Source organism: Melanaphis sacchari, unplaced genomic scaffold (assembly GCF_002803265.2).
Source record: "Melanaphis sacchari strain LSU unplaced genomic scaffold, SCAv2.0 Contig11_pilon_pilon, whole genome shotgun sequence".
In the NCBI taxonomy this organism is placed as follows: Eukaryota; Metazoa; Arthropoda; class Insecta; order Hemiptera; family Aphididae; genus Melanaphis; species Melanaphis sacchari.
In genome coordinates, this window is record NW_020270469.1 from 4,607,130 (window position 1) to 4,633,530 (window position 26,401).

Below are 26,401 nucleotides of genomic sequence, written 5' to 3' on the forward strand. Positions count from 1 at the left end.
TACATAGTACATCACATATTGTTATTAATAGAACTTTTAATACAAAATCTGGTTGAACTTGAAAATTCAATGATTTTATTATTGTTATAATTTACATACAATGAGTATATGTTTACAGATAAACTGGTTTATTCAATTCGATTTTAATACCTGAGTTGGTCATGATAATTTCAGACGTGAACATATTTAAAAAAATATATATAAATGATTTTTTCCACTTTTCATTTTATATTATTACGACAAAAAATTCACAATTGAATTTTCAATTTGTTCACGGCATATGTTAATACTTTAACTTGACTGCATCTGCATGCATATTTATAAATAGGTTGATACGATGATCTGTTATAAAAATATTAATATAGTATCGTATAAATGCGATAATAATGCGAATTTATTTAATCTTTATCTCCACCATTCGAGATCATGATACCGTTAAATGTCAAAACCTATGTCCTCCATATACACTTATTTATCATACTTTTATAGAGCTCAAATTCTTCGTTTTCCACAGAATCAATCGTTATTAGCTATCACTTATTCTTATTCATATTACTTATTAGTTTACCGATCGAATTTGATAATTTAAGTAAAGCTTTTATCCCTTTGCCTAGTTGGCAAAACTTAAGCTGCAAACAAAATTGGTGGAGTGTTTTCTTCCCTAGTATCTACTCTTAATTATTACATGTCTGGTATCCGCCGAGTCCATGTGTTTACTGTAGGTATATTTCGTACTATGGACTAGTATAATGACGACTGATGACAGAGTGTTATTACTATCCACGTTATTTTAATGCAATTTGAATTCTGCAGGAAGTTCATTCCTATATGCATATAATATGTATTATAATTTATGTAAGGTATCTAAATCACTAAAACTAAGATCAATTGTCTTCATAAATATTGATAGATAAGTAAGTAACTGATAATTTCCCTGACAACAATAACAAAGAATAATCACATTAATATAGACGATAAACAAATTATAATTAGTTTATTAACTATAGACTATGGTAAATACTAAATACCGATTGGAAATTATGTATACGTAAATTCGCTGGGGTCCAAGTACAAAGTACACTCCACATTTTCACACTAATACTTAGTCTAGTTACACAATTCATTTTTAAGTTAATTTTTATTTGAAAATAATACGAAAACAAAATAATAACACAACTATAATTAAGTACATAACTGATAATAAATAGATGCATTGTAAAAAATAATTATAAAAATAAATATCTATTTATTAATCATTAAAATAATTAATAAAATGTATTCAAATACATTAATTACATACATACTAAAAATTATGTGTAAAATATCCAACAGTAATACCTACTATTTTGTTTTAGTCGCATAAAATGTGAATTTTCTTTCTAAGTTTATTAGAAAAAGTAATAATATTAAATTGATAAACTATCATAAGTAAAAACACCATTTCTTATACTGATTGGTATAAACAAATTTTCTTTTCTTATCCTAATATCTAATAGCCTAATGAAATATATAGATATATACTATATAGTCTCACGTATTATTGCTATGAACAATAATAATAATACTTGAAATGTAATTTATATCAGTTGTAAAAAAGGCTAAAGCCTAAGCTATTCATGATTAGATAATGCGTAATATAATATAAGATGTTAAGATGATATATTAAAAATAATGTAGAAATAATAGGTACGTAATATTATTGTTATTATTATTATTCGGCAATATTTCAATTAATAATTGGACAAGTTAAAAATCGATATTTGTTTTTGGCCTTCCTTTTAGTGTCTATGATAAATTTTATACTTCTATACAAAATATTCAAGGGTAAATAAATGTATATAATATTGTAATCAAAGTAGATTTTCAACTTTTTTGATTAATATAGAAAATTTAAAAATGTATGTACTTATAGAAATATAACAAATAATAAAGCAAAAGAGCTTATCTAAACAGTATAGTATCCGCAGATACATATAAAATAAAATATAATCTACATAAATAATAATTATTTTAAAACTATATAGCATTAGTTATATATATTTATGAACCAAGTACCTACTACATTACATATTTTATTATTTTTAACGCTTAAGCACGTATTTGCATGTTATTTTGTTAACGTCAAACCGATGGTAAATATTCGGTTTAGAAATTTAGTATGTTTGTTCAAATTCATCATTGAAATAATCTTATACCTTACATTAAATTTAACTTTATTTATTTTAAATCAAATTTATTGTTATTATTTACTTGTTTGTAGTTATCGAAGAAATTTACTAAGAGCCAAGAAGTATAAAAAGTAAGAACGATTTATAAAAGCGTCGTCAAAACATTATTATTGCAAAAAAAAATGTATAAACAAACATTTAAAATATAACACAATATACACGATAATACATTAGACCGTATAGTAGAGTGTGTTTATGTCATTATTTATTAAGCATGTCGACATTAAAGAAAATGTGAATTCTAGCAATATGTACAAGAAACGTGAAATATCTTAAACTTAAACGCGAGAATACTCATATTTTACTTATAATAATATATATTATATTATAGGTAATAAAATAAATGTTATACAGCTATAAGTAGCTATTAAAATAATATGATATATTATTGTACACTTGAATTTAAACTTTAAATATTTTATCACGTTAACACTAAACACTATAGTCTATAAATATATACAAATATTTTCTTTGCTCAATTAACTAACACGTCACACTTTGAAACATTGAACACTTAAGAACATAGAAAGTTAAAGTCATTCGTTTAGCAGATTACCCAGTAATTGCCGACTAATATACAATATTTTTTTTTTAAAAACAACTCCAATTTCTAAGATAGTTTAATAATCGTTTTAAGAGGTATTGACTAAAAAAAACAGTCAAGTGGAAATTATCACATACCATTGATGATTGATCTACTTTCTGATGATATTACCGGATGCTATAGGTATTTCAGTATTTTGTACATCGATGATGGACGAAGGATACTCAAGGTTATTCCAACAGTAGCGAAAGCGATATTCTACTTTTCTTTTTTATTTCTTTTTTAAACATCATTGTTCTGTGTCTTGTTTTCAAGTAAAATTCTGAGAAAGTCAAAAAATCACGTGGTAATTGTTCCTAAGTTAAAAGGAATATTAAATATCACTAATCACAACTATTAAAAATGAATAATTATAATTTAACTTTAATTGTACTAAACTGCAGAGTATTAATAAATAAAATCACATAATTTAGTGTCAAAAATAATGAAAAAAAAAAGACTATTGTAAAGTCTGTGTATCTATAATGAATTCAATTGAAGCAATATATTAGTTTGAAAAATTAATAACAGCTTGATTAAAATGCGTACTTATGTATTGATATAGGTAATATTAACATTTAGGTACCTATTGGCTATTACCCACATAAGTATAAATAAAGGATAATGATAACAATTGTTAATAAACGTGATGAGTTATACATATAATATTGATATGAATATTTGATAATATGGTACATATTTTTCTAAAATATTAGTCACTATCATGGATAGATAATAAAACATAATAGATACTATAGTAGTATAGTATCTAGAGCCGTGGTCACTATCCGTATTCTGTACACACGTCATAGGTATAAATAATAACATACAGTGAGATTAAATATATTCTATCGTGTATTACATAACATGTCAACATGAGACATTTTACAGAAAATGTGATGTGATAAATTAAAATTTTTAATTTTATAACGTAAATATTATATTAAACATTAAAACTAGGTAACACATCCGCATTTAATAAGCAAAGACACCAAAGTTATCACGTCCAAGTGTGACACATCGTAACTATCTATATATATATTAACTCCACGGACTCAATGCTTACCGACTAAACACGCACATATATTTAAAGAACACTCAACATTTCAGCCCACGCGTCCTTGATCTTTGATTAGACATTTAGACTAGAACCCAAAAACTAAAAATGCTCTCGGACCTACATATCAACAAAATTAAAAGATTCCTTAAAAATTATCAATGAAACCTGCACGTACGGTTGAATTGCGTTTAAGATTCATAAAAAAAATTAGCGACATCAAAAAGTTTAAATTGTAGGGTCAAAAATAATTTTCTACTACCCACTATAGTTGTATTTTTGAGCGAAACGATGGATCCCATGGCTCCATAGACCTTTTGTTGAGCTTTAAATACGTCACTACAACACTTATACTCCTTAAACACGCGTATTATTTTAATAAGGAGATTTACCTTAACGAGCTTATGCAGCTGATGTACAGGTACGGATATAAGTGCAATCAAATCTTATTTATTATTTAAAATTTAGATCTTTGGTTCCCAACTTAATTCAAAATTTCAACCATTTTTCTAAATTGTTCATCATATGGACTATACTTAACTATATCTCTATATTTCTTGTTTCCTAATAGATGGAATAATAACGATTTGTAACATGTAAAACTAAACAAAATTTTTTGACATTCCAGACTAGATTACATTAAGATGAGTCTATGGATCACCAATTGGAAATCACTAATTATGATATATACAGTGACCCGCAAAATTTACAGGAGGTGAGGAAGGGTATATTTTATAGTTTGCACTGCAAAAATAGTTTGAGATTCGTTGAATACGTTGATAGCCCCGTTGCTTACTATCAAACATCGATTACACGGTAAGATAATAGTACATTAGTTCCTATGTCATTATTAGGTAGTAGGTAGGTAACTACTACTTACTACCTACATTAGCATTAAAATCAAAAAACATTCATCGGCGAATCGCCGAAATTAATAATATAGAAGGTAAACGAAAATGGTGATAATATGTATATTGTATATTATACATTGTGCGGTACCAGCTAGTTGATCGTTTTCTAACACGTATTTATTATAATGTTTCAGCGCGAGTACATCAAACATTTTTTATACAGCTATACGGATTGTTATTATTAATCCACGCGCAGAAATGACATTTAATTTTTGAAAAGAAAATTTAACGATACTGGCGAAAGTGACGTATACCGCGGTGGAACAAGATGAGACGGGCGGCGGAGATCATTATAAAGTAATTTAGAGTGCCAGTAAGAAATTGCCTTTAACAACAGTGATATTACGAAATTAATATAGAGTGGTTCAACAAACATGCTTTATCCCATTTTTATTTATTATTAAATTTTTTTCTAGTTTTTATTTTTGAAATTTTTAACTATGATCCATATTTATAATTATATAAGTATTATAATATATTAAATACCACTTAAGGAGTATTCTATGGAAACGTAAACTTTTTATTTTTAAATGAGAACCGTTCTATTTTTACTGTAATTTGTTAAACAGGTGATTTTTTTGGAAATATTAATATGTCTGTATTAATACTCATATCTAAATTGAAATTCGAATGGGCAGTTCCTGAATTATTAAAAAGTATAAACTGAAGATAATAGTCCTTAAAAATGATTTAAAAAAAATTTAAATAGATGTATTATAAGATCTGGACGATCTGGTATTTATCATTCTCATATATCATAATTAATAATAAATTCATATAAATATTATAAAATGTTAATAGATTAAATAATGTTAATTGTTCGAATTTAGATACATCATATTTTTCAAAAGTCGTTCGATGAAAAAAATGAAGTTGGTACTTCCACAGCACACTCTTTTAATGCTATAAAATATGTTTTAGTATTTTAAAATATGGTCTCTCCGTAAGTACCTGAATATGTGAAAATTTAAGAACTAGAATTCATAAATAAAGGAAAAATGGTAGTAGACATGTTTATCGTGTATGTTGTATAGTGATTTAGAAACTAGTTTCGACTTTCATAATATTATCATGTCACTTCGCACTGACATCACAACTTTACTCCAAGTGTACAAAATACATTTTAATGTTTTCTACACTATTCTATATTAGATTATAATATTGTACAACTTTTTATATTGTGCATGCTTAGGTTCCGGAAGCCGTATACGAGCATACCGCACGAGCAAGCGTGCGTACAACGCCCAAGTGCTATTTTTATACAGAACGGATGACCTATGAGTGCGTGGCGCGTGTGTGTGTGTGTGTGTGTGTGTGTGTATATATATAGGTATCTATATAATATATATGCACACTTTTACTTTAATGGCTCCGACCTGACCGCTCATACCAAGCTGTTCATGCCGGGGATGTTAAAAATCGCGGTTTTTTTACCTTTATCATTGGTTTAAGCAATAAAAAAAACGCAGGTTTAAACTATGCCTATACAGTAATGGCTATGATATAAAACGACACTTGTTTTTGTAGCTGTTTAAAAAACAAGTTTTGAACACTAACCATGATTTTATATTTTTATCAGACGCAACCACTACCGGACAAATAGACAAACATTTAAAAACATAGATTACTTTTAATAGTATAGATGTCGATCGGGACCGCGTTTTATTAAGTAGCTCGCAATGAATAAATTTATTTCCTGGTAACTACATAACATACGAATACACGATCAGTGTTCGGAGTGTCGAACAGCAAGAACCAAGTAGTCAGCTGCAGCTTTTTAACCAATAGATATAATAATATATCTAAGAGACACGTGTAAAAAACGTTTTTCACGTTTTATTTGCTTTTAACTTTAGTTTATTTACTGTCGTGTACAGAAATTATTTTAATACAAACATATCCTAACGCGTGTATTCGTTTAGGAGAACTTATTAAGAAACTGTAAGGAGCTGTTTATAGTCTGCGTATTCCGAGGGATTGTTTTTATGTGATTCGAATAAATTTCCAAAACGAATCCATATTATATCATAAGTGGGCAGTTTTGTATTAAGGGGGTGGATATATTTTTTTCTAGTGTATATATCGATCAAATGGCATAAAACAAATTATTCCATTATCATTTGTAATTTTCGGCTCTAATATGGGACGTAGCTGATCTCTGATATCTGAGACTAAATAACAATTGATTATAAAAGAATATTTTGAGAATCAAAGACAAAACTATTAATAAAAATACTCGATATTTTACATCTAAGTAATTTTAGTTTATTATTCTTGTAATACGTATAAATATAAAATATGTGTGTAAGTAGAATATATTAAGTATATCATTCTAAGCTTATAATCTAAATATTTTAAATAATAATAACCAAGTGTGAAAATTTTAAAGTTTCACTTTTAGCATTATAAATGAACACACAGTTAAAAGTGATTTGTTGCGTATTAGCATATTTATTTATTTTTTTTTTTTTTAGTATTACAAGAAATATCCAAAAATGGCCTTCTTAAATTACTAACCATCTACTAGCTAATTCATGCTTTTGAAATTTATTTAATAATTATTTAGAAAATATAATCATTTCGAGCGAAGCAAAAATACTTTTTTTACTATATAATAAGGTCTTAAAATTGTCACCACCTACGTCAAAAAATCATAAACCTACGAATCATATTAGTAATACATCATTGTAAGTACCATTTTCTCAAATGGTAAGCTAAAAAACACAAAAATACGATTTTAAATAAGCCTGCAAATTTGAAACATTTATCATACTAATATATAAAGTATAAGTAGGCTGATAATACGTATGTATGATTATAAATAATATATTGCTAAAATAAATTACTAGAAACTTATGTAGTTTACGTAATTGTTTAGATTACCTATATCAATCAAATCATCAAAATATCTAAAAGGATCGACGGCATCATGAGTATTGCGTGCGCGTTGACAAATGAGACAGACGCTTCGAAAGATTTGTCGCCACACTGTTTAATGTTACGGTAAAGTTATTACTTGTTTACATTGAGTTTTAAATTTTAACAAAGCTGCAACAATATACAGTAAACAACGCACGCAGCAGTGCAACACTTTTTTTTAGCTACCGACTAATACATCGTCGAAAATAATATAAGTGCTTGAATTATAATTACACTCCACGTGCGTTGCATTGCAAAGAATAATGCGCATATTTTTATACAATTACGATTTACGACATCCAAATAATATTCTTTGAACCGTCGATTACGAAGAAACCTTAAAACGCAACAACGAATCCTTAAAAATTTAATTTTGTGTTCTATAAATATTAAAACTTAATTGAGATAGTCAGATAGGTAGCCGGTATAGGGTATCTCACCATTATACTACATTTTTGTCTCTGTCGATAACTATTTTCAATTTTACTAATAATTTGAAAATATTTTTTTTTAATTAAATTACTTATACCTACTTATTTTAAAGTAAGTAAGCGAATGAGTGCTTCAACAGTTGAATATTTTTTAAGTTTAGGCATGATGAAAGTGTAAATATACGGCTATAAAGAATGAACACTGAGGTGAGACATTCTATACATACATGATATTATGATATTATTGATTTTTAGTATTTTAGTTAAATAATAATAAATAAAAATAAGATTTAATGCCTTATTAAAAAGTGTCACACTTAAAATAATAATTGTTCTTGATTATTTTTCAACATTACTTACCTATTATAATTTATGATATTATATTATATAGATAGTACCTATTAAAATAAATCAAATTAGAATAAAATTTAAAAATAAAACACTGAATAACAAATTATGAATTGCAGAATACAATACTTTAAAATATATTATCAGTATTTTTAAATAATTAAAATGAAAATTGGTCAAAATTAAAATATTTCTATGAATCAACAAATGTGTACAAAAGGAAATTGAAGTTCTATACACACATACACACATATTGTATTGTTCCTATACTTAAACATTTTCTTACGAAATTAGTACAAAACATTTTAATATTTAAATTGTTTGATTTAAAAAAAAATGTTTGAAGGTATACTGTGGTGTACTTAATATACAATAATTAAACACATTATTCAAACTCCCTACATTGACATCGCACTGAGGCCGAAACGAATAACTCTGTCGAAGGTCTTCCTACACTTTTCGTACGCTCATTACTATACAACGTATACACATTACACAGTACACCCTAATGATATTCATGAGCTAATGATAATGGACATAAAGGCAAAAATAAATGTGTTGATTATTTTTTTGTTATTTTTTTTTTTATTATTATTATTCTCACGCCAGTCGACGAAAAAGAACATGCTCGTTCCATTCACTATTGTTCGTTTCAAGACGTGATGGGTTCCGGAAACCCTATTATTTTTTCCATGAAGTTATTTTTTTGTATCGTTTAAAACAGAGTACAACCGCTTTAGATGTCTTCAGATGGAAATTATTTTCATGTACGAGAAACGCAACAGACGGTAACCGCGGTAGAGAATAGTATTTTAATATAGTATAATGATAATTATTACATCCGTGGTATACACGCAACAACTGTATTTTAACCTAGGCTAATGTCATACGATTTTATTTACGACTCGTTTGCCTTGAACGAAAAAACAATTTTATTACACTGTATGTATATAGTATAATATTATTTATTATTAATTTCAGTATCAAAGACAAGACCATATAAATGTTTAATTGATGATTGATGTAAGTACATAGAAATTAGGTTCTCTCTGTTATAACTTTAAATCTCAATGTTAATTTTCCTCTCACGATATTTATTAATAGGTAATAGGTATTATAGCGTTGTATTTAATATTAACGTTGGTTATCTACCACAATAATTTCTATAAACACCAATGTCTATAAAAAAAAAAAATTAAATACCATCATATAGCCCATATAGGTATAGTTGAATCAAAATCGACTACACTTCCATGTGTTTAAATAATAACATATTACATTAAATGCATAATATTTATGTAAGATTTCCTTCAGCAACGAGTATGAAAACATGAGCTTGAACTTATCTATGAGTACCTACACTATATTAAGAATAAACATTACCTATTGGCTATTTCGAAATACACCTTAAAAGAATACCACAAAACGTATTCCGACTAGGAAACTGATTCAGACCGTTATTGACTTATAACAGTAGTCGCGGTTTTACAATAATATCACATGAATTCTTTTTTATATATTATATAGATACCTACAAATTATAATGGGTACACCGCACAAGCATAGCGCAGCGACGTCTATGTATAACCTCATATAATATAACCGTACATGGGCAGGTACGACGCGTGGACATGTTGTGGCTTATTTTTTTTTAAACCACGCGTTCTGCGTATAGGTTTAATTATAACCTATATTTTCGTTTATTACGTATCTATGCGAGATGATCACCAATAACGAAGTTGCACGTGCGTAATTATTCAACTAATTCGTAAATCGCGATATTGCGCTACGATTGTAATGTCTATATATGCCTATATATAGGAGAGTTTACATCAGTCGCGTAGGGCCAAGTTCATCAATATAGTTCATATTATTATTATAACTCATACAATTATATAATAATTGATAATAAGTAATAACAATAAGGTATACGCGTTTACTCGTAGGAAAATGAAAACTATGACGTCAAAACGTTTTCTGCAGAGAATACAATGTTTATTCATATACAAATACCTGCACGACAATTTATTAATAAGGATTAACAATATTTTATACGTCTCGTCTTAATATTGTTGTTAAATAATAATATGGGTCGAATCGTGGTGAGGTGATGTCACAGAAACGCGTTATTGCGTCAACAATTATTTACTGTGATGAGACGATAATGTATAATATTATACTTTGTTACAACGTGCTATCGTCACTTAAACGGCTCGAAAAACGCAAATCGACACGATAACAACAATAGTATTATATTGTTGGAATAATAAATAATGATTATCTTCTTGCGATAAAATGTAACCAGCCTACACGATATAATAACCCGATGGTAAATTAACATTAAAAAAAATACCTAGTTGCAGGTCGTACATCGCATAATAACTGGAAAAGAATTCAAAACAAAAGAGCGGCGAGTATTTGCAGGTGAAAGCGTGGATACCATTGTGAACGAGGGGCGGCGTGATATGTGGTATTATTTGCGTCTGTCATGAATATTATCATTCCTACAGGATGAAAGTTTCGTTAACGTAATAATTATCATATAAGTAACTATATATAATTATACAAATACGACAATATAATTTATCATACGATGCAGCTGAAAAATAAGTATAAAAGCCAAAAGGTGAATTTTTTAAAGGGTAAACACTTATTTTCTTAAAAAGCATTACGTACTGTTTTTGGAAATATTTTTCTTACATAATATAAACTATAAAGTCATTAAAAAACAACATTTCATTTCGTTTTTTAATAATACTTTTTACTGTTCTATATCATTATCAATTTTATGATTTTACTTGTGTTAGAACACATTTTTAGTATCATAATCCTAAGTAGAATATTTTTCTACGAATTTCAATATAAAAAATATGTATGAAATAAAAAACTAAGCTAATCCAAATAACGTAACAATTACTCTATAAAATAGACCTGATAAAGACATAGCTAACCAAAAACAAATACTGGATTTATAATGGATCTACGATCACACTAGTGTGTATCATAGGTAATGAAACCAATGGCAAATATGCCAAAATAACAACATCCAATTTAAACTTAAAAATGTTAGTTTAAATTATTTATAAATATAAAATATTATAATATGCAACATATAAAACATTAATAGAATACATTTTAAAATAAAAAAAACACCAAAATAAATCCAATCAAAAGCTTCGTACAGATGAGAAACTCAAATCTTGAATACAACGAAAAAACTATTCTAAATTATTTGCAAATAGGAAACATTAGATTAACCTATGAATATCTTATGTTTAAGTTTGACTGGATGAGTCTCTCGTGTACGAAATTGTAGTCTTACAATCAGACTAACAATAAAATATTTAATGTATGTTGTCATAGTGTAATCAAAAATATAAAATACTAAAAATATAATAGTAATAGAAAATAGTAAAAATAAAATTATATTTAAAAAATGTTGTTCTGTTATTCAGATTCAGATTATGTAAAAATAATATTTCTATAACAACGTTAAAATAATTTTTGAGAAAATAATAAATTTTGACCTTAAAAAGATTCACCTCACGTATTTAAGTGCACGAAATATGATAATAATAATTCATATATGTATATTATTATGCACACACGAATGATTTAACTGCATGTCGCAGTATATAGTAGGTTTACGTATCTACCTGTTTATATTATTTTTTTCTTAGACATGCATTGCGTGTATAATAATATTAATATAATGATATGTATGTTGATCGGCACGGTGGCATTGAACGCATAATATAGAGCTAGGCGCCTTGTGGCAAATTAAAACTTAAGCAGCCACTTCATTGTCATTTGTTTCCAGAAGCTATGTGATTACATATGTGATCTTGCAAGTATTGCCTGTAGTTCTTAAAAACCAACATGACATGGTCTCTTTTCTTTTTAATTTTACAACACGTGCATTGATACACATCGAGATTGTACTGTGATAAAATCGCTATGTATATAGTGGTTCATACAATATATTACTACACTTTAATGGTAAGTAGTTAGTATAAGACCTATTGGTTTGAATTCAAATTATTCATCAAACAATTCTCAACCCTTCCCCCCTCCGGAATATATATTATCATCTGCTGTTATAAAGTACATACCGATGATGATGTTAATTCAATTAAATTAATTATTTTATTGTATGAACTACATAGTTGAATATTTCATTTTAATCGGATATATAAGTCATTATAAAAATCCGTAGATTTGCTCCTCTTAAGTAAAACGTCTCTTCAAAGTTGAAAATGTCTATGAGGGAGTGGTAATAGCACTTATGTTTGAAATTTCTATTATAAAAAAATTCGTTGTTAATATACAATTGCTCCCATTTGGCAATAGTTACTTCAGAAATCGATCTGTAGTATATTTATCGAGGATGGGACTAGAGTTGTTTGTCTCATGGTGACGTTTAAAATTTTTAAAAAATTAAGTAAGAGTTCGAGTTGTCGAAAATCCAACAACGTTTTCACGAATTAAAACAGTTAATATAAAATAAAAAACTATATTCAAATGGGTTATACGGATTTTTATTCGAGTTATAGACTTTTTTACAACAATAATACATATACGCGTAAAAAAAAGTTTTTTATTTTTTACATTTTAAAAACGTTTCAAAAAAGTTCCTAAAACCTTCACGTTTGTACTTAAAAAAATCCATGTCATACGTACCCTGGAATAACAACCTGAAATTTCTCATGTAATTTACAATTTACAAGTGTTAACAAAAGCGTTGAACCAAAACCGTTGAACATTTCGTTTTTCAACCGTTTATGAAATTAAATATAAATAAATTAGTCGAATACAATAATGAGCACACACATGTGTGCGTTTTGACAAAAACTATTATTATTTTTTTTTTTTTTTTTATCATGTCCGGTCGCGGTATAGATATATAAATTAAATGCGTCCGCTCGCGAACGTGTCGAGGACAACATTAATATTATTATACGAGATGACTCCTCTGTAATATATAGGCCGTATCCGAAATGAAACAAATTATAATGCACTGATGCGATGTGGTACTATTAACCTATAATAATGATACCCATAACTATAATATTATTTCGGTACGAGGCGATGACATTTAAAATTTTTTGTAGTTTTCGATATAATTATTATTACTCAAACCAGTTTCCTCGACATTTTTAATTTTTCAGATTGGTTCACTATCGCCGATTGTTTCTCGCAGATTTATTCATTGGATCTGTCATAATTAATTGTTATATTATTTAAAACGCCGTCTATCGCTACTCGTTCGCGTGTTTTGGCTTTATATAATAATATTATATTATGTGTAATATGAAAACAGGCGTGTATAATAATACGTGCCTGGCGCGAGTCTTCATCAGTCGTGACCTCTCGGGGTTCTATATAAAGTTTTTCGGGACAACGTCCTCTCACGGCATTCAATAATATTCACACATTACTTACATTATACTGTAACTTAATTAACACGTAACCCAGCAAATGACAAACTCGTATCTAATGCAGAATTAAAAGCAAATACTTTTCACATCTTTTTATTTGAACAATATACAATGGGTATACATTACTGTTTAGTTAAGCCACCGCCGAGGCACCAACCAACATACGAGTATAATATTGTATGTACCTACATGTTCCGGGATAATTTGTAACACGATTTTGCTTAAGTTTATATTCAACATTTAGAGCTGGCGATGAACGGAAAATGTTCATTGCGAAATAAATTTAAATAATATTCAATGATCATACGAAAATAGACTCGAGTAATAATTGTCATAATTTATGATACAAATATTGTAATATATTGTACTCACGAACCTCGTAAAAAAAAAAATAATAATAATAATAACTATACATAATAATTGTCTATTGTACAATTTAATGTAAGAAAAAACAACATAAATCATTTTTATTATATTTCGAGGACCTTTAAGGTAAATTATAGAGAATAAAACAATGCAATTATGTGTATCTCCAATGAAAAACGAAAGCTAACAACAATGGTAATCGTAGAGATCGTATTCTCCAGACGATTGAATTTTAGCTTAATTTATTTACAATAAGACGGATTAGGGACATAATGATTTCTCAAAATAGTTTTTAAAAAATAAACACTTTTTGGTGCGGTAAAAATACACAAAAAAATAATATACATAATAAGTGCAATGTGCATATTATATCCATAGACCATATAGTTTTATTATAAAATCGTAAAAAAAATATAACCCAGCGTAGAATCAAAATCATTTTACAAATACAGTGATTTATGATTGATTTCAAATCTAAAGACATGACGCGCTTGCCTCAGTGGCCCACCCAATTCCTGAATATCACTTTTATAATTTTAAATAATCGAGTTCAGATATTTTATGACCGGCAAAAATATATGTAAACACATGTCTGCTTTTTAGCGTGTTTTGGCAAGGTTGATAAACGAAATATACGTCAAGCATTGCCGGAGTGCGAATATATGGCTACTATCCAAAGCACTATAATTGGTCAGCATCGATGCAAAAGGACTTTTTTTTACACGGGTGCGATATTTTCAGCAAAACAATGTACATAAAAACTATAATTTGAACACGAACACAAAGATGTTCAAAAGATTATCTGAATGTACTACGTACTTCGGTACAAGAGCTTTTTATCATAACTTAACTTCCCACAAGCAAATAAGACTGAGAAAAGCTCGATTGTTATCAATTAAGCAATTTACTTTCAAAATTATCTCACTGAAAATAGTAACTATATATAATATTATAAACGGCATGCATAAGTACACAATTACATATTAGAGATAGCAAAATTAAAAACATAATTATTGTCTTTTTTTTTTGTTAGGCCAAAATTTGTATTCGAATAATAATTTATCTAATGATCCACTGGATCCACTGGACATATTAAGTATAAACTACATATTTAAATTATGTATGAGACGTGTATGTTCAGATACACATTACACATGTTTGTTCAAATGTAAATTACACATAGACATTTGAATAAACAGTTAAATCATTAATTATTATTAATTTTTTTTTTAATATGTTTACTTTGATTCATAATGTTATTACATTAATACTTATTCATTTTTTAAGTGTTGAAATACAAATTTGATATATTTACATTTTTATTTTTTTTTCTTACACATATGTGCATATTAAAATAATATGAGATTTAAATATAGGTATGTTTATATAAATGATGTGGCAGATGGAAATTTTACGTTAACATAATTTTCTAGTTAAAACAGTTAAATTAATCATAAAAATACATTTCTTAAAATAGAAATTTTCTATTAAAACTAAGAAGTGACTACAAATGTTTGTTGCAACTTTTACTTTAGCTAAACACGATTGAGCATAATATAATACCTTTTTAGCAACACTATTAAGTATAGGATATTTTATGCAACGTTGTCACATTCACGTAAACAAAGTTTTGAAATTTATTATTTTCACGTATTATTACATTATTATATCAGATTTACACAAGCCATGAACTATGAGCTGAACCTAGTTTTATCGACAACTTTATATCATACGTTCAAATATAAATAAATATTAGAGCTTTCGACTAATATTAAAATAGTAAAAATACTAAGTCTTTAGTAATATATTTAAATCAAATTGAAAACAAATATTAAGGTAAGTTAAATTTATTATTAATAAACAGGTAAATTAACGTATTAACAATACATTGCATATGACCACAAAATTATGCTATTTTTTACTCGTATACCATATATTTTGCATTATAATAATTATTTTAAATTAATTTTTTTTTTATATTATATAATTCAAAATTACAAATGAAAACATCGAAAAGTATTTTTTATGCTTTATTGTGTAGGTTTTCTTTTGAATTTTTGTATCCTTTTATAACCAACAATTTTGCTTCAATCGTGTTATAGTCTATATAACTTATCTTCAGGCCTATCACCTATAAATAATATCTATAGTTAATTTACTGGATTTTGTTTATTTTATAATACATAATATTATATTATATATCCTGTATCAAGTTTAAAAAATATTTAAGATTAATATTAACTTAAGATTTCAGTATGGTTTATAAGTGATCTTTTAGATCTCGTAAATAAGTACACTACTTACAACTGTATTGTTATAATTACAAAATAAAATAAATATTTTATTATATATCACGTATTTAATGTGTGAGTGAACGAGTCGTGCATGAAAAAAATCAAATTTCATTATTGGTACAGATTGAAATTAAACACTGTTCAGTAAGAGATAAACGAAGAGAAGTAAAAAAAAATATATAGAAATTTGGCAGATAGGATCGATGATTCGAATGAAAGGGACATAATAATACTGCTGTTATACGGTTTGTGTTTATACACGTGCCAATCCCGCATCACACGCTGGGCTAGCGCCCGGAAAAGTTCAGACAACCAGCTCGTGAGTACAAAAAAAAAAAAAAACATATAAAATAAAAGATATTTATAATTTTTTTTTTCATCCAACAGGAAAAGAGGTCCAATTAGTGTTGATATTTTCCTATATAACTAAGTCGTTGTAGTAAACGACCTGTAAAACCGAACGTTGCATTCGGGAAGTAAAACGATAAGACCGTGCCAAATCAGAATATAAGGGAGTCCTCTTATACAATTTCATAAAGATTTTAAAATTTAAATAGTGTCTAGATTAATTATAATAGTTTAAAAATATAATTTATGATATTATATTATGAAATTGTGACCAGGAATCTTAATTCTTAGAAATTTATGCGAGTTATTATAATATTATAAATATAGTCATTACTCATAAAACACTTTAATAATTTCATAAAGTTTTGAAATTCTAATTTTTGAATAACAGTTATGTTATATAATTTTACATCAGTCTGCAATAATAAAATAAAATAATTTATATTATCATTAGCTAATTAAAATTATTCAAAATAGATATTTATTTTTCGAATTAATTTAATCTATTAAAATTATTCATTATGTGATAAAAAATGTTTAGACTTTAACATAGTGCTGATTTGATTTTTTTTATGAGTGGAAGTGGTTAATTTTAAGTTAACAAATTGGAATATCTGAATTAAACAAAACATTTCGTAAACTTTAATAAATTATACTCCTTATAAATGTCTATAAAATAAACGATAGCTATTATTGGTACACTTTGTCGAGATAGTACATGGAAACGACGATTCTTTGAAAATACTCAAATATCCGTTAGATACTAATGTAAGATAATATGTTCAGCCGTAATCTGTATTATTACTATTATTTAATATTCATAATCAGAATTACATAAAACAATATTACAAAGGTATTTTAAAATGTAAATAGTTTATTTTATTATGATGGACAATTGACTATACTTAGATAAAATACAATTAATTCGAATAAGTACATTATATTTTACTTTTCCATTATTATTAACCAAAAAAAAATAAAAAAAAAATACATCCTTTGTTTTAATCCTAATTCTTTCTAAAAATTTCAAGGGAGAAGGTGGTCCCCCCTTTTTAGTTCACCACTAATGTAACGATATAAATACGCCAACAAATAATTATAGAGTATATAGTCTAGACTAAGGACCCTTAAGATCGGAATATGTTGTCAAGTATCTGCCATCCGTGTTGTCACATTGGTCATTTTCTGTGTTTTACATGATATTATTAAGTGCGCGCAAACATTTTTTATGCACGGAACTCGATACGTACTACCAATTATTTAAATACCTACCCGATATTAATATATTGTAGCGAGTGATGAGTAATGACGCATGAATACAGCAAAAAATAGGAAAAAAGAAATAGTTAACAAATTTAAAAACCGATTGACCGTGCCCGCCGTCTATATTTTCATTTCTCGTTCACTTAATCGGTTCGTTGGCTAATAATTGTAACGTAACTGACAAAATAATACATTTTTTTAGTTATTGTCTATTGATCACAGTATATCTATGTCACCCGATTACATTCGACCTGATATTCCGCATAAAGAGCAATTTTATTATAGCAATCATCCAATCGTTGTGAATACATTGTTATAAAATTGTAATTGCATTTCATTAAAAATAGTAATTATTATTGTTTTGCGTGCTGCACGATTTCACAACATTAAATTTCTCATTTTCGAGAATTGAGTCTTGACTACCCTTCCCTTAAATCTATTAGATGAATGAATCGTCATTTATTTTGGATCACCATTCTATTTGAAAAATAATAATTTAGGCATTTTCATTTTATAACACCTTTTTAAAAATATATTGTGCGTTTGCGTCGTTTGCGATCGTCACCGATTTATAGGCTATTCAACTAATATTAATAAAGAAAATGCTTTAATATCTACCATAAATATGCACCACGTTTATTAAGGTTTATTATGATTATTCATTGAAGTAGAACTTTATTAAAACTCGAAACATTAAACATTTTTATGTACGTAAATCATAAATAAAATTAATGATTAAGTATAATATTGTATAATTAAATAGCGTCTTAAAATACAATTGATCATGTTGTCAAAACCTGTGACCTCGTGGTTAAAATATCTTACGTATATAAATATCGTTTAAATTATGCACTACGGTGTAAGGGTAGATTTCTTATATTTTATTGTGTATTTATTTTAAGATTTTTGCAAAAAAATAAATTAATTGTGTGTTTTTATATATATACATATATTTTATCTGTCTTCTGCGTGATAAAGATAAACCGAAAATTTGTTCCGCGTCACCATAACAGAACTTTGAACACATGCCAAAATGTCTGGCAGGTTGAAATTTCTTGTTTTGTAAATCTCTACTTAGTATTTAAACGAATAGTATCTATAGTAAGTATTAGTTATTCATGATCTTATAGTTTATACTGGAATTAACATTTATTCTAGAACATTTTATAATTTGTTTCATTTTAAAACAAATTAACAGATACTGCGAGTTTTGGATATTACGATCTAGACGATTGTTATTTTGTACATAATTCGACTTCAGTAGGTACTATTACCTATTTAAATACTACCTACATCGTTTTTTCGCACGTTAGTATTTACCTAAATGGCTAAATAGCTATAACTTTTATTAAAAATTAAAATATAAAGTAGTCAAAATAATATTCATTTGAAGAAAACACGTTAAAATAATATAATTTTATTTCAGTGTAGGTATATAATGAATTTAACAAGACAACGAGGGATTTAATGATCATATTAATGTTAAATCATTAATACTTATATTTTAATTAATACGTTTAATGCGTTAAAAATGCATGCGTCTACTCTTCTGTACAAAATTAATATTAATTAACAATTTAATTCTTTTTTTTTTTAATTCTTAATGAATTCAAATATTTTTAAGTCTGCTTATAAAAAGTTAATTAAAATTTTTTTCATCAAGTATTACTTCTTGATAATGCATGTTAATAAATCAGGTCTAAAATTAGATTATTTTAAGTTTTTAATTTATTTTATAATGTATGTACCTATTCATAGTTTATGAATTATATATATTATTATACTTTTGGTTGACAGATTTTTAGAAATATTTGTTTTAACCTTCAATATGTAGTCGTATACTTTAGAACATTACTAATGATCATATTTTTTAAACATCTTCTACAATCATATAAAAATAGTAAACAATATATGTTCGTAAAAACGATTACATTTTCTATTGACCCTATTAATTTCATCGCGAATTCAACAAGGTCATCGAAAACTATGTTATCAATGTTCGCAAATATTTAATTTTACCATTTGTGCGTTGTCTTCATTACATATGTATATTTTATTTTAGTTTACAAATGCGCAGAGTTTATTTTGGAAATTTTTATAATGAAGTGGGCGCTTGCCGACAAAATTGTTCTACTAAAAATAAAGCCAATAATGACCTTCAAATACATCTCGTACTGCAATTATTTTGCAAGTCGCTTAGACTATTATATTGTAAATTTTCAACATATTGTTACTATACGACTACGATTACCGAGAACGATTAAGCATATCAACGAAAGCTTGTATAAAATCTATAACTCAAAACTTCGTTAATAGGTTATTTACTGTGAAAGATTACATTATAGTTTTAAATCCTTATTTTTTTTTTTTTGCAATAAAATTTAATTTTTATCTTTTCTTAGATACGATTTTTTTATGATAAACTTGATTCATAAAATCATAGAAATTGATACAATAACAACAACAAAATACACAAAATATTTATTATGTATCGCAAGGTGTGGGCGTACAGTCGACAACGTTATATAGCTCAACGGTTTTGTATTAATATTTATCGCAAGAATACCATCACACATACAACTTGTTTACATTGAAATTTGGATCAAGTCTATGTGACTATGGGGTTTATTTTTAATCGGCCTCATTCGCTCATGGGGCATACAAATCGTCAAGTGGAATTTGATAAATACTGCGCTGGACACGCGTTAATATCTGAGCACTTAAAAACTATTGTGTCAACATCAACAGTCAAACCGATAAAATTAAAACATTACGCGGGAACTGCACTAAAACGTTTTTGTTGATATGCTCTGTAGAAACCAACTAAATTTTATATTATCACACATTATACAGTGGATACTAAACTTGAGTACATCCATATCCATAGATCTTCTAAAAAAAAAAAAAATACCGCAGAAAGAAGAGGAAACAAAACTATGGTTCTATAGAATTATTAATATTTTGCATTAAAATGTATTGTTTTGAATTGATTGTAAATTAAATTTTTAATTGTTATCTTTAAATACTTATAGCTACTATTGCATATAAATCAATGCAAATAGCTTCAGGCCATCGATAAAAATTCGTCGGGTCTAGATATTGTACCTACTAGAATAACTCGAAATGTAAATTAATTCGTTTGGTAATAATATTATTTAATGTGATATATACTGATGCATGCTATAGTATTATTAGTATTATTATATTATTTATGCTAATCGCTTTTCCTATGTGCAAGGTAGAGAAATAATTTAATTACTTGTACAATACAGTTGTAAGATAGTCATTATAGGTATTTAAATATCATAAATCAATAATAATAATAATTTATAATAATATATTATGTACTATATATATTGACGCATTGTTGTACGTAGGTATACATAATATATAAATTATTATCGATCATCTAATTTATAGTTTATTTATTAAACTACATCTTAAAAATTATGGGTAATAATGTAATATACTAATGCATAGATATGTTTATTCAGATAAAAAAGAATCTTGCTGAATTTATTTTTATTTTTGTACACAATAAGTATGACTGTTTAATCTCAGTAAAATTAACTGTTGGTCAAAGCAAGATAATTTATGGGAAACTTGCCGTTGTATAATAATCAGCTATGTTTAATTAAACATTTTTTTTTTTTTTACACAGAAATAAAAATATAATCAACTGGTTTTATTACAAAGCTGCAGATTTATTATTACTATTGTTAAAGACCAAAGAGAGAAAATCTACAGTTATAGACAATTCGTTTGAAAAACTATACATAAACATTTCACAAGTATAAATAATACACGTTTTCAAAAGCTAACCGGATCAATTCAATGTTTTGTAATTAAATTATGCAATACAATTAACAAGGAAAGATAACCTAATGAATTTTTTTAAATAATTTGACGACAAAAACACCGACTTTGCAGTAAACATAGCAAGCTTGTGAACGGATTTTGAAAATCTTCCCGCGCCGCACATTCGTATGTAAACATAGTTATTATAGGTACCTATATTATTTTAAGTCGAAACTGACCTTCCATTCGTGATAGTATTCTTCTGTAACACCCATTATTCTGTTGGCTTTCTATTGATCTGTGTACAACTCGTCAACAATCGGCGTGTGGTATATCAGAGACGGCTGTAGAGTATAATAATATACAATAATGTGCAAGTATAACTTTCCACGCGATTTTCTTGATTTCGGAGGAAAATGTCTCGAGACTTCGAATAGTGTCGCACTGACTAACGGATTGGAAACGGTCGTATTACAGCATCAGCATAGAATCAGTGTGTTCCCCTCCATATTGGAAGACAGAAACTCATAATTTATAATTAAAATAAGAATAAATACACAGCGGCGCGGCCGTATGTATAACGACCAACGGCGTATGTTTCGGTCCGGTTATCGAGCCATACCGCTGTCAACCGGATAATTATAGATGGTTGCCAAGAAGTGTTGTGCAGAAGAGAAAATAAAATTAAAGCGTAATCTCATTAACGATGACGGACCGATGGAATGATTAGCTTACAGACGTCATGTGTATAAAACACGTACCACTCGTGTACGCACAAAGAATAGAGCTACCTCGGAAGCTTTGTCGTAGTGAAAAACGGCACTGTATTTTTATTGTGGGCAGCGGGCGTATAAATGTAAAATAATAATAATAACGAATAGTTTTATATGCGTACTCGGAACCCGGCAGTGACTGGATTTAAGGAAGAACGAAATCTTTATAGTTACTATACACACCATTATATATACCTACTATATAGTTATAAAAGTTTACTATAACTGTTTTAATACACTTCAGTAGACAGTATAGTAAAGATTTATCACTGTGCTATAAAAATGAAAAAAAATCCTAGAACGATAATTTATATCCTTTGACTCCGGCACTCAGTAGCGAAATGGTTAGATGTACATATTATATTTATGTGCAGGATTTTAGATGTCGATCTAATACTATACATTATACAATATCGTAGATTGGTATAGTTGTAGGTTAGTGAAAATTTTAGTGCATTGTATATTTTGTTTTTCGTATTAAATCCGGTGTTACAACAAATTCCGTGTACACTTTTATCATTTTACAATAATAATAATGTACTGAATACTCAATAAAATGAAAGTATACTACCGTCAAAATTTATCTACAATTAAAAGACGTTACGAGACATAAAAAAAATTATAATTAGACATTAGTCTCCAAATGTCTCATTGACATCAATCATATTATAATGATTACAAAATATAATAAAATACCATTAATGTAGCCTCTTTGAATATACATATTGTTTATTATTTATTCAATATCATAAAAAAATCAGATGAGATTATTTTTAAAATAGTATTAGAGTTCATGCTGTTTTATAGTTAATAGTTTACTATGGTATTTTTATAAGTGATACATTGAGATGGTACTGTAGTTGTGTAATGAATAGATATAAGACATCAACTATTTTAATAAAATTAATAAAAACTTACAACACAAATTATTAATAATAAAAAGATTTTTAAAATCAAAATTATATATTACATTTAATATTTAAATATAGTAGTCTGACACAATAATATCCAGAATACATAGTAAATTTAAAAATATTTTTTAGTTTAACAATAAATAATAAGAAATTTAAAATAGTGATTTATCAGAATTTTATTAATACAAAATGTTCATTATGACTTATATTATGACTTATAAGTAATTTATTTTAGTGATTTTAAATTAAATTGTGTTTATTTTATTTCAATAATTCAAGGCTATTTCATAGAAAAATTGAATGAAGAAAAATTAATTGAATACAATATAATACCATTAATTATAAATACTATTTATAATCAATGATAATACCTATTATAAATTCGTATATTACAAATATCAAACACAAAAGACTGCAACGATGGATAGTTTGGCACAAGTATTTTAGTTTTTTCTTGTCGATTTCAACGATTTTATGTATTTAGTAAACATAATATAATTTGTATGGTATATATTATGCATGTATTATGTTGAGCGTTGTTTATTTTACTAATAAAATTATAATTCATAAGCACTTATATGAGTTTATGGCCACTAATAAATAATAATATTCTTAAAAATCAACAACTTTATTTACCCAACTTAATTTGTACGTTTAATTTCAATATCCGTTTAAAAGGCAGGTCTATAACACAGTGTAACTAATATTTGATTCTATCATAACTTAATTTATTAAATTTAATTAAAAAAAATTTTCCTGACAATTAATAAGCAAAAAAATGTCAGAATCTACTGAAACCGATAATCTTCCCAACGTCAGCTGTCCCGTAGACCCAAGATTTCAAAATACAAATGTTTCACGTTATTGCTTCATCCATTACGTAGACTACCACAGATGTATACATCTATTGGGCAAAGATGACACTAGTTGTGATATTTTCAAAGATACTTATCAGAGAATGTGTCCAAATGCTTGGATAAACACTTGGGATCAAAGAAGAGAAAAAGGTATTTTTGCAAGAGATTGCAAAACTGAACTTGATTAATACACGTATTGTATAATAAAAATGTTTGATAAATATATGAAAATAACAATGCATCGATGTTCCATATATTGTAGTAACTAGTAAAGTTTTCTTTTGTAAATTAATAGGTAGGTATTTTTAATATCTTACCGTATAAGTATTACAATAAAACATGGTATATAATTTATTTTAAATAACGAATGTATACCGGAAATCACTGGAAGTCTGGAATTCGAACAGATAAAAAAAACAAGTTAAAACAAATTTAACGCAAAAAAAAAATTTTTTTTATATCATTATATTTATATAATGATCCCAAGTATTAAATAACCGAAAACAATAAAAATAATTAACTTTACACAAAACAAATCAATTTTGATTTTTTTTTTTTTTTTGTAATAACTCAAATTGATTCATCCTAAAATCTTAATTACGATTACTATTACTTAAATTATTATTTTTTATACACATGCAATTTAAAAATATTTAGATTAATTATGAGACATTAGATTCTAAGATAAGTCACAAAATCCGTCGAACATTTTTAAACTTTTAAAGGACCTTAATTTTCAAAATTTATTTCTTAACGAATATTAATAATGTTTATTATTAGACTTACTATGATAAATTACATATTTCGTATTCTTGTTCTAAATTAAAGTTTTAGTATTTTTCAGACAAAATATTATATATACTCGTTGCATAACGATATTACACGTCATAATAATTAACTATTAAGATATATCATTTACATTTTGAAGCGTTGAGTAAAATTAAATAGTATATTAACTACTAACTGTAAGAAAGTGTTTAGTGTTAATTGTTTCTAAGTAGAACAGACACATAATTTTTGAGTTTCTGATCAACATTATGAAATGTGTCAAAAGGATTTAGTGTATCGCCACCTCGTACGTTTATGTACTTGCCTAGTCATCAATCAAACACAATGCAAAAGTTAATATGGATGAATTTTCACATGCGGAAATTTATTTTATTATTCGAAATTAACCATTAAAAATTGGCAACGGGTCCTCTGTATAATAGTCCTCTAAATTAATTGGTCGCCTATTATACCATTCAGGATTATAAAAATAACACGGTCTAAATTTAATTATAATTAGTTCAACGACATTAAACGATGTTATCCGGGTTCTAAATATACAATTTATTGACCACTGACTATATATAATAAATTATACTGTTATGATATTGGACGTTTTAAAAACGGTATATACATTTATGCGCAATGCGTGACGTCTATTCTTCGTTTATTATATACATATATTTAAACGATAAGTTAATAGCAGTTAAAGTCTCTCGTAAATAATGTAACAAACGACATTTAAATTTATATTTTTGAAAATTCTTCTTTTTATAAACGAAATTACCTATTAAATAAATTGAAAAATATATACCTACGCCCTACATAATATGAATAAGTCTGTTTATAATGCACTCACAGAGATAGGTATACAATATTTTCTATTATGTAATCAATGTTGGCTCACGTAGTTCAACACGTTTTTTTAAACTTTTATAACGGCATCTATTTAATTGCGGTTATGCGGTGTCGTTTACTGAATAACAACGTGAGTAAGTGTAACTTCTATTAAAATATTATATTTTATTGTATGCAAATTAGTAATATTCAGCAAACAATCACAATCGAAAAAAAAATAAACGTATAGGTAAATAGATACATGTAT

The 26,401-nt window shown here is 26.8% G+C and overlaps 1 protein-coding gene across 3 annotated transcripts in view; it reads right to left on the reverse strand.

The window, feature by feature from the left end:
• LOC112604222 (tropomodulin) overlaps window positions 1–26,401 on the reverse strand; it is a 45,522-nt gene that overhangs the window by 8,743 nt on the left and 10,378 nt on the right. The window contains exon 1 of one of the 3 annotated variants that reach the window (XR_003115214.1): window positions 22,224–22,435. The exons of the other annotated variants lie outside the window; for them this stretch is intronic. The gene's annotated coding sequence lies outside the window, so the exon portion shown is untranslated. Of the gene's footprint in view, window positions 1–22,223; window positions 22,436–26,401 lie in introns of those variants that run through there. 3 annotated transcript variants of the gene reach the window in all.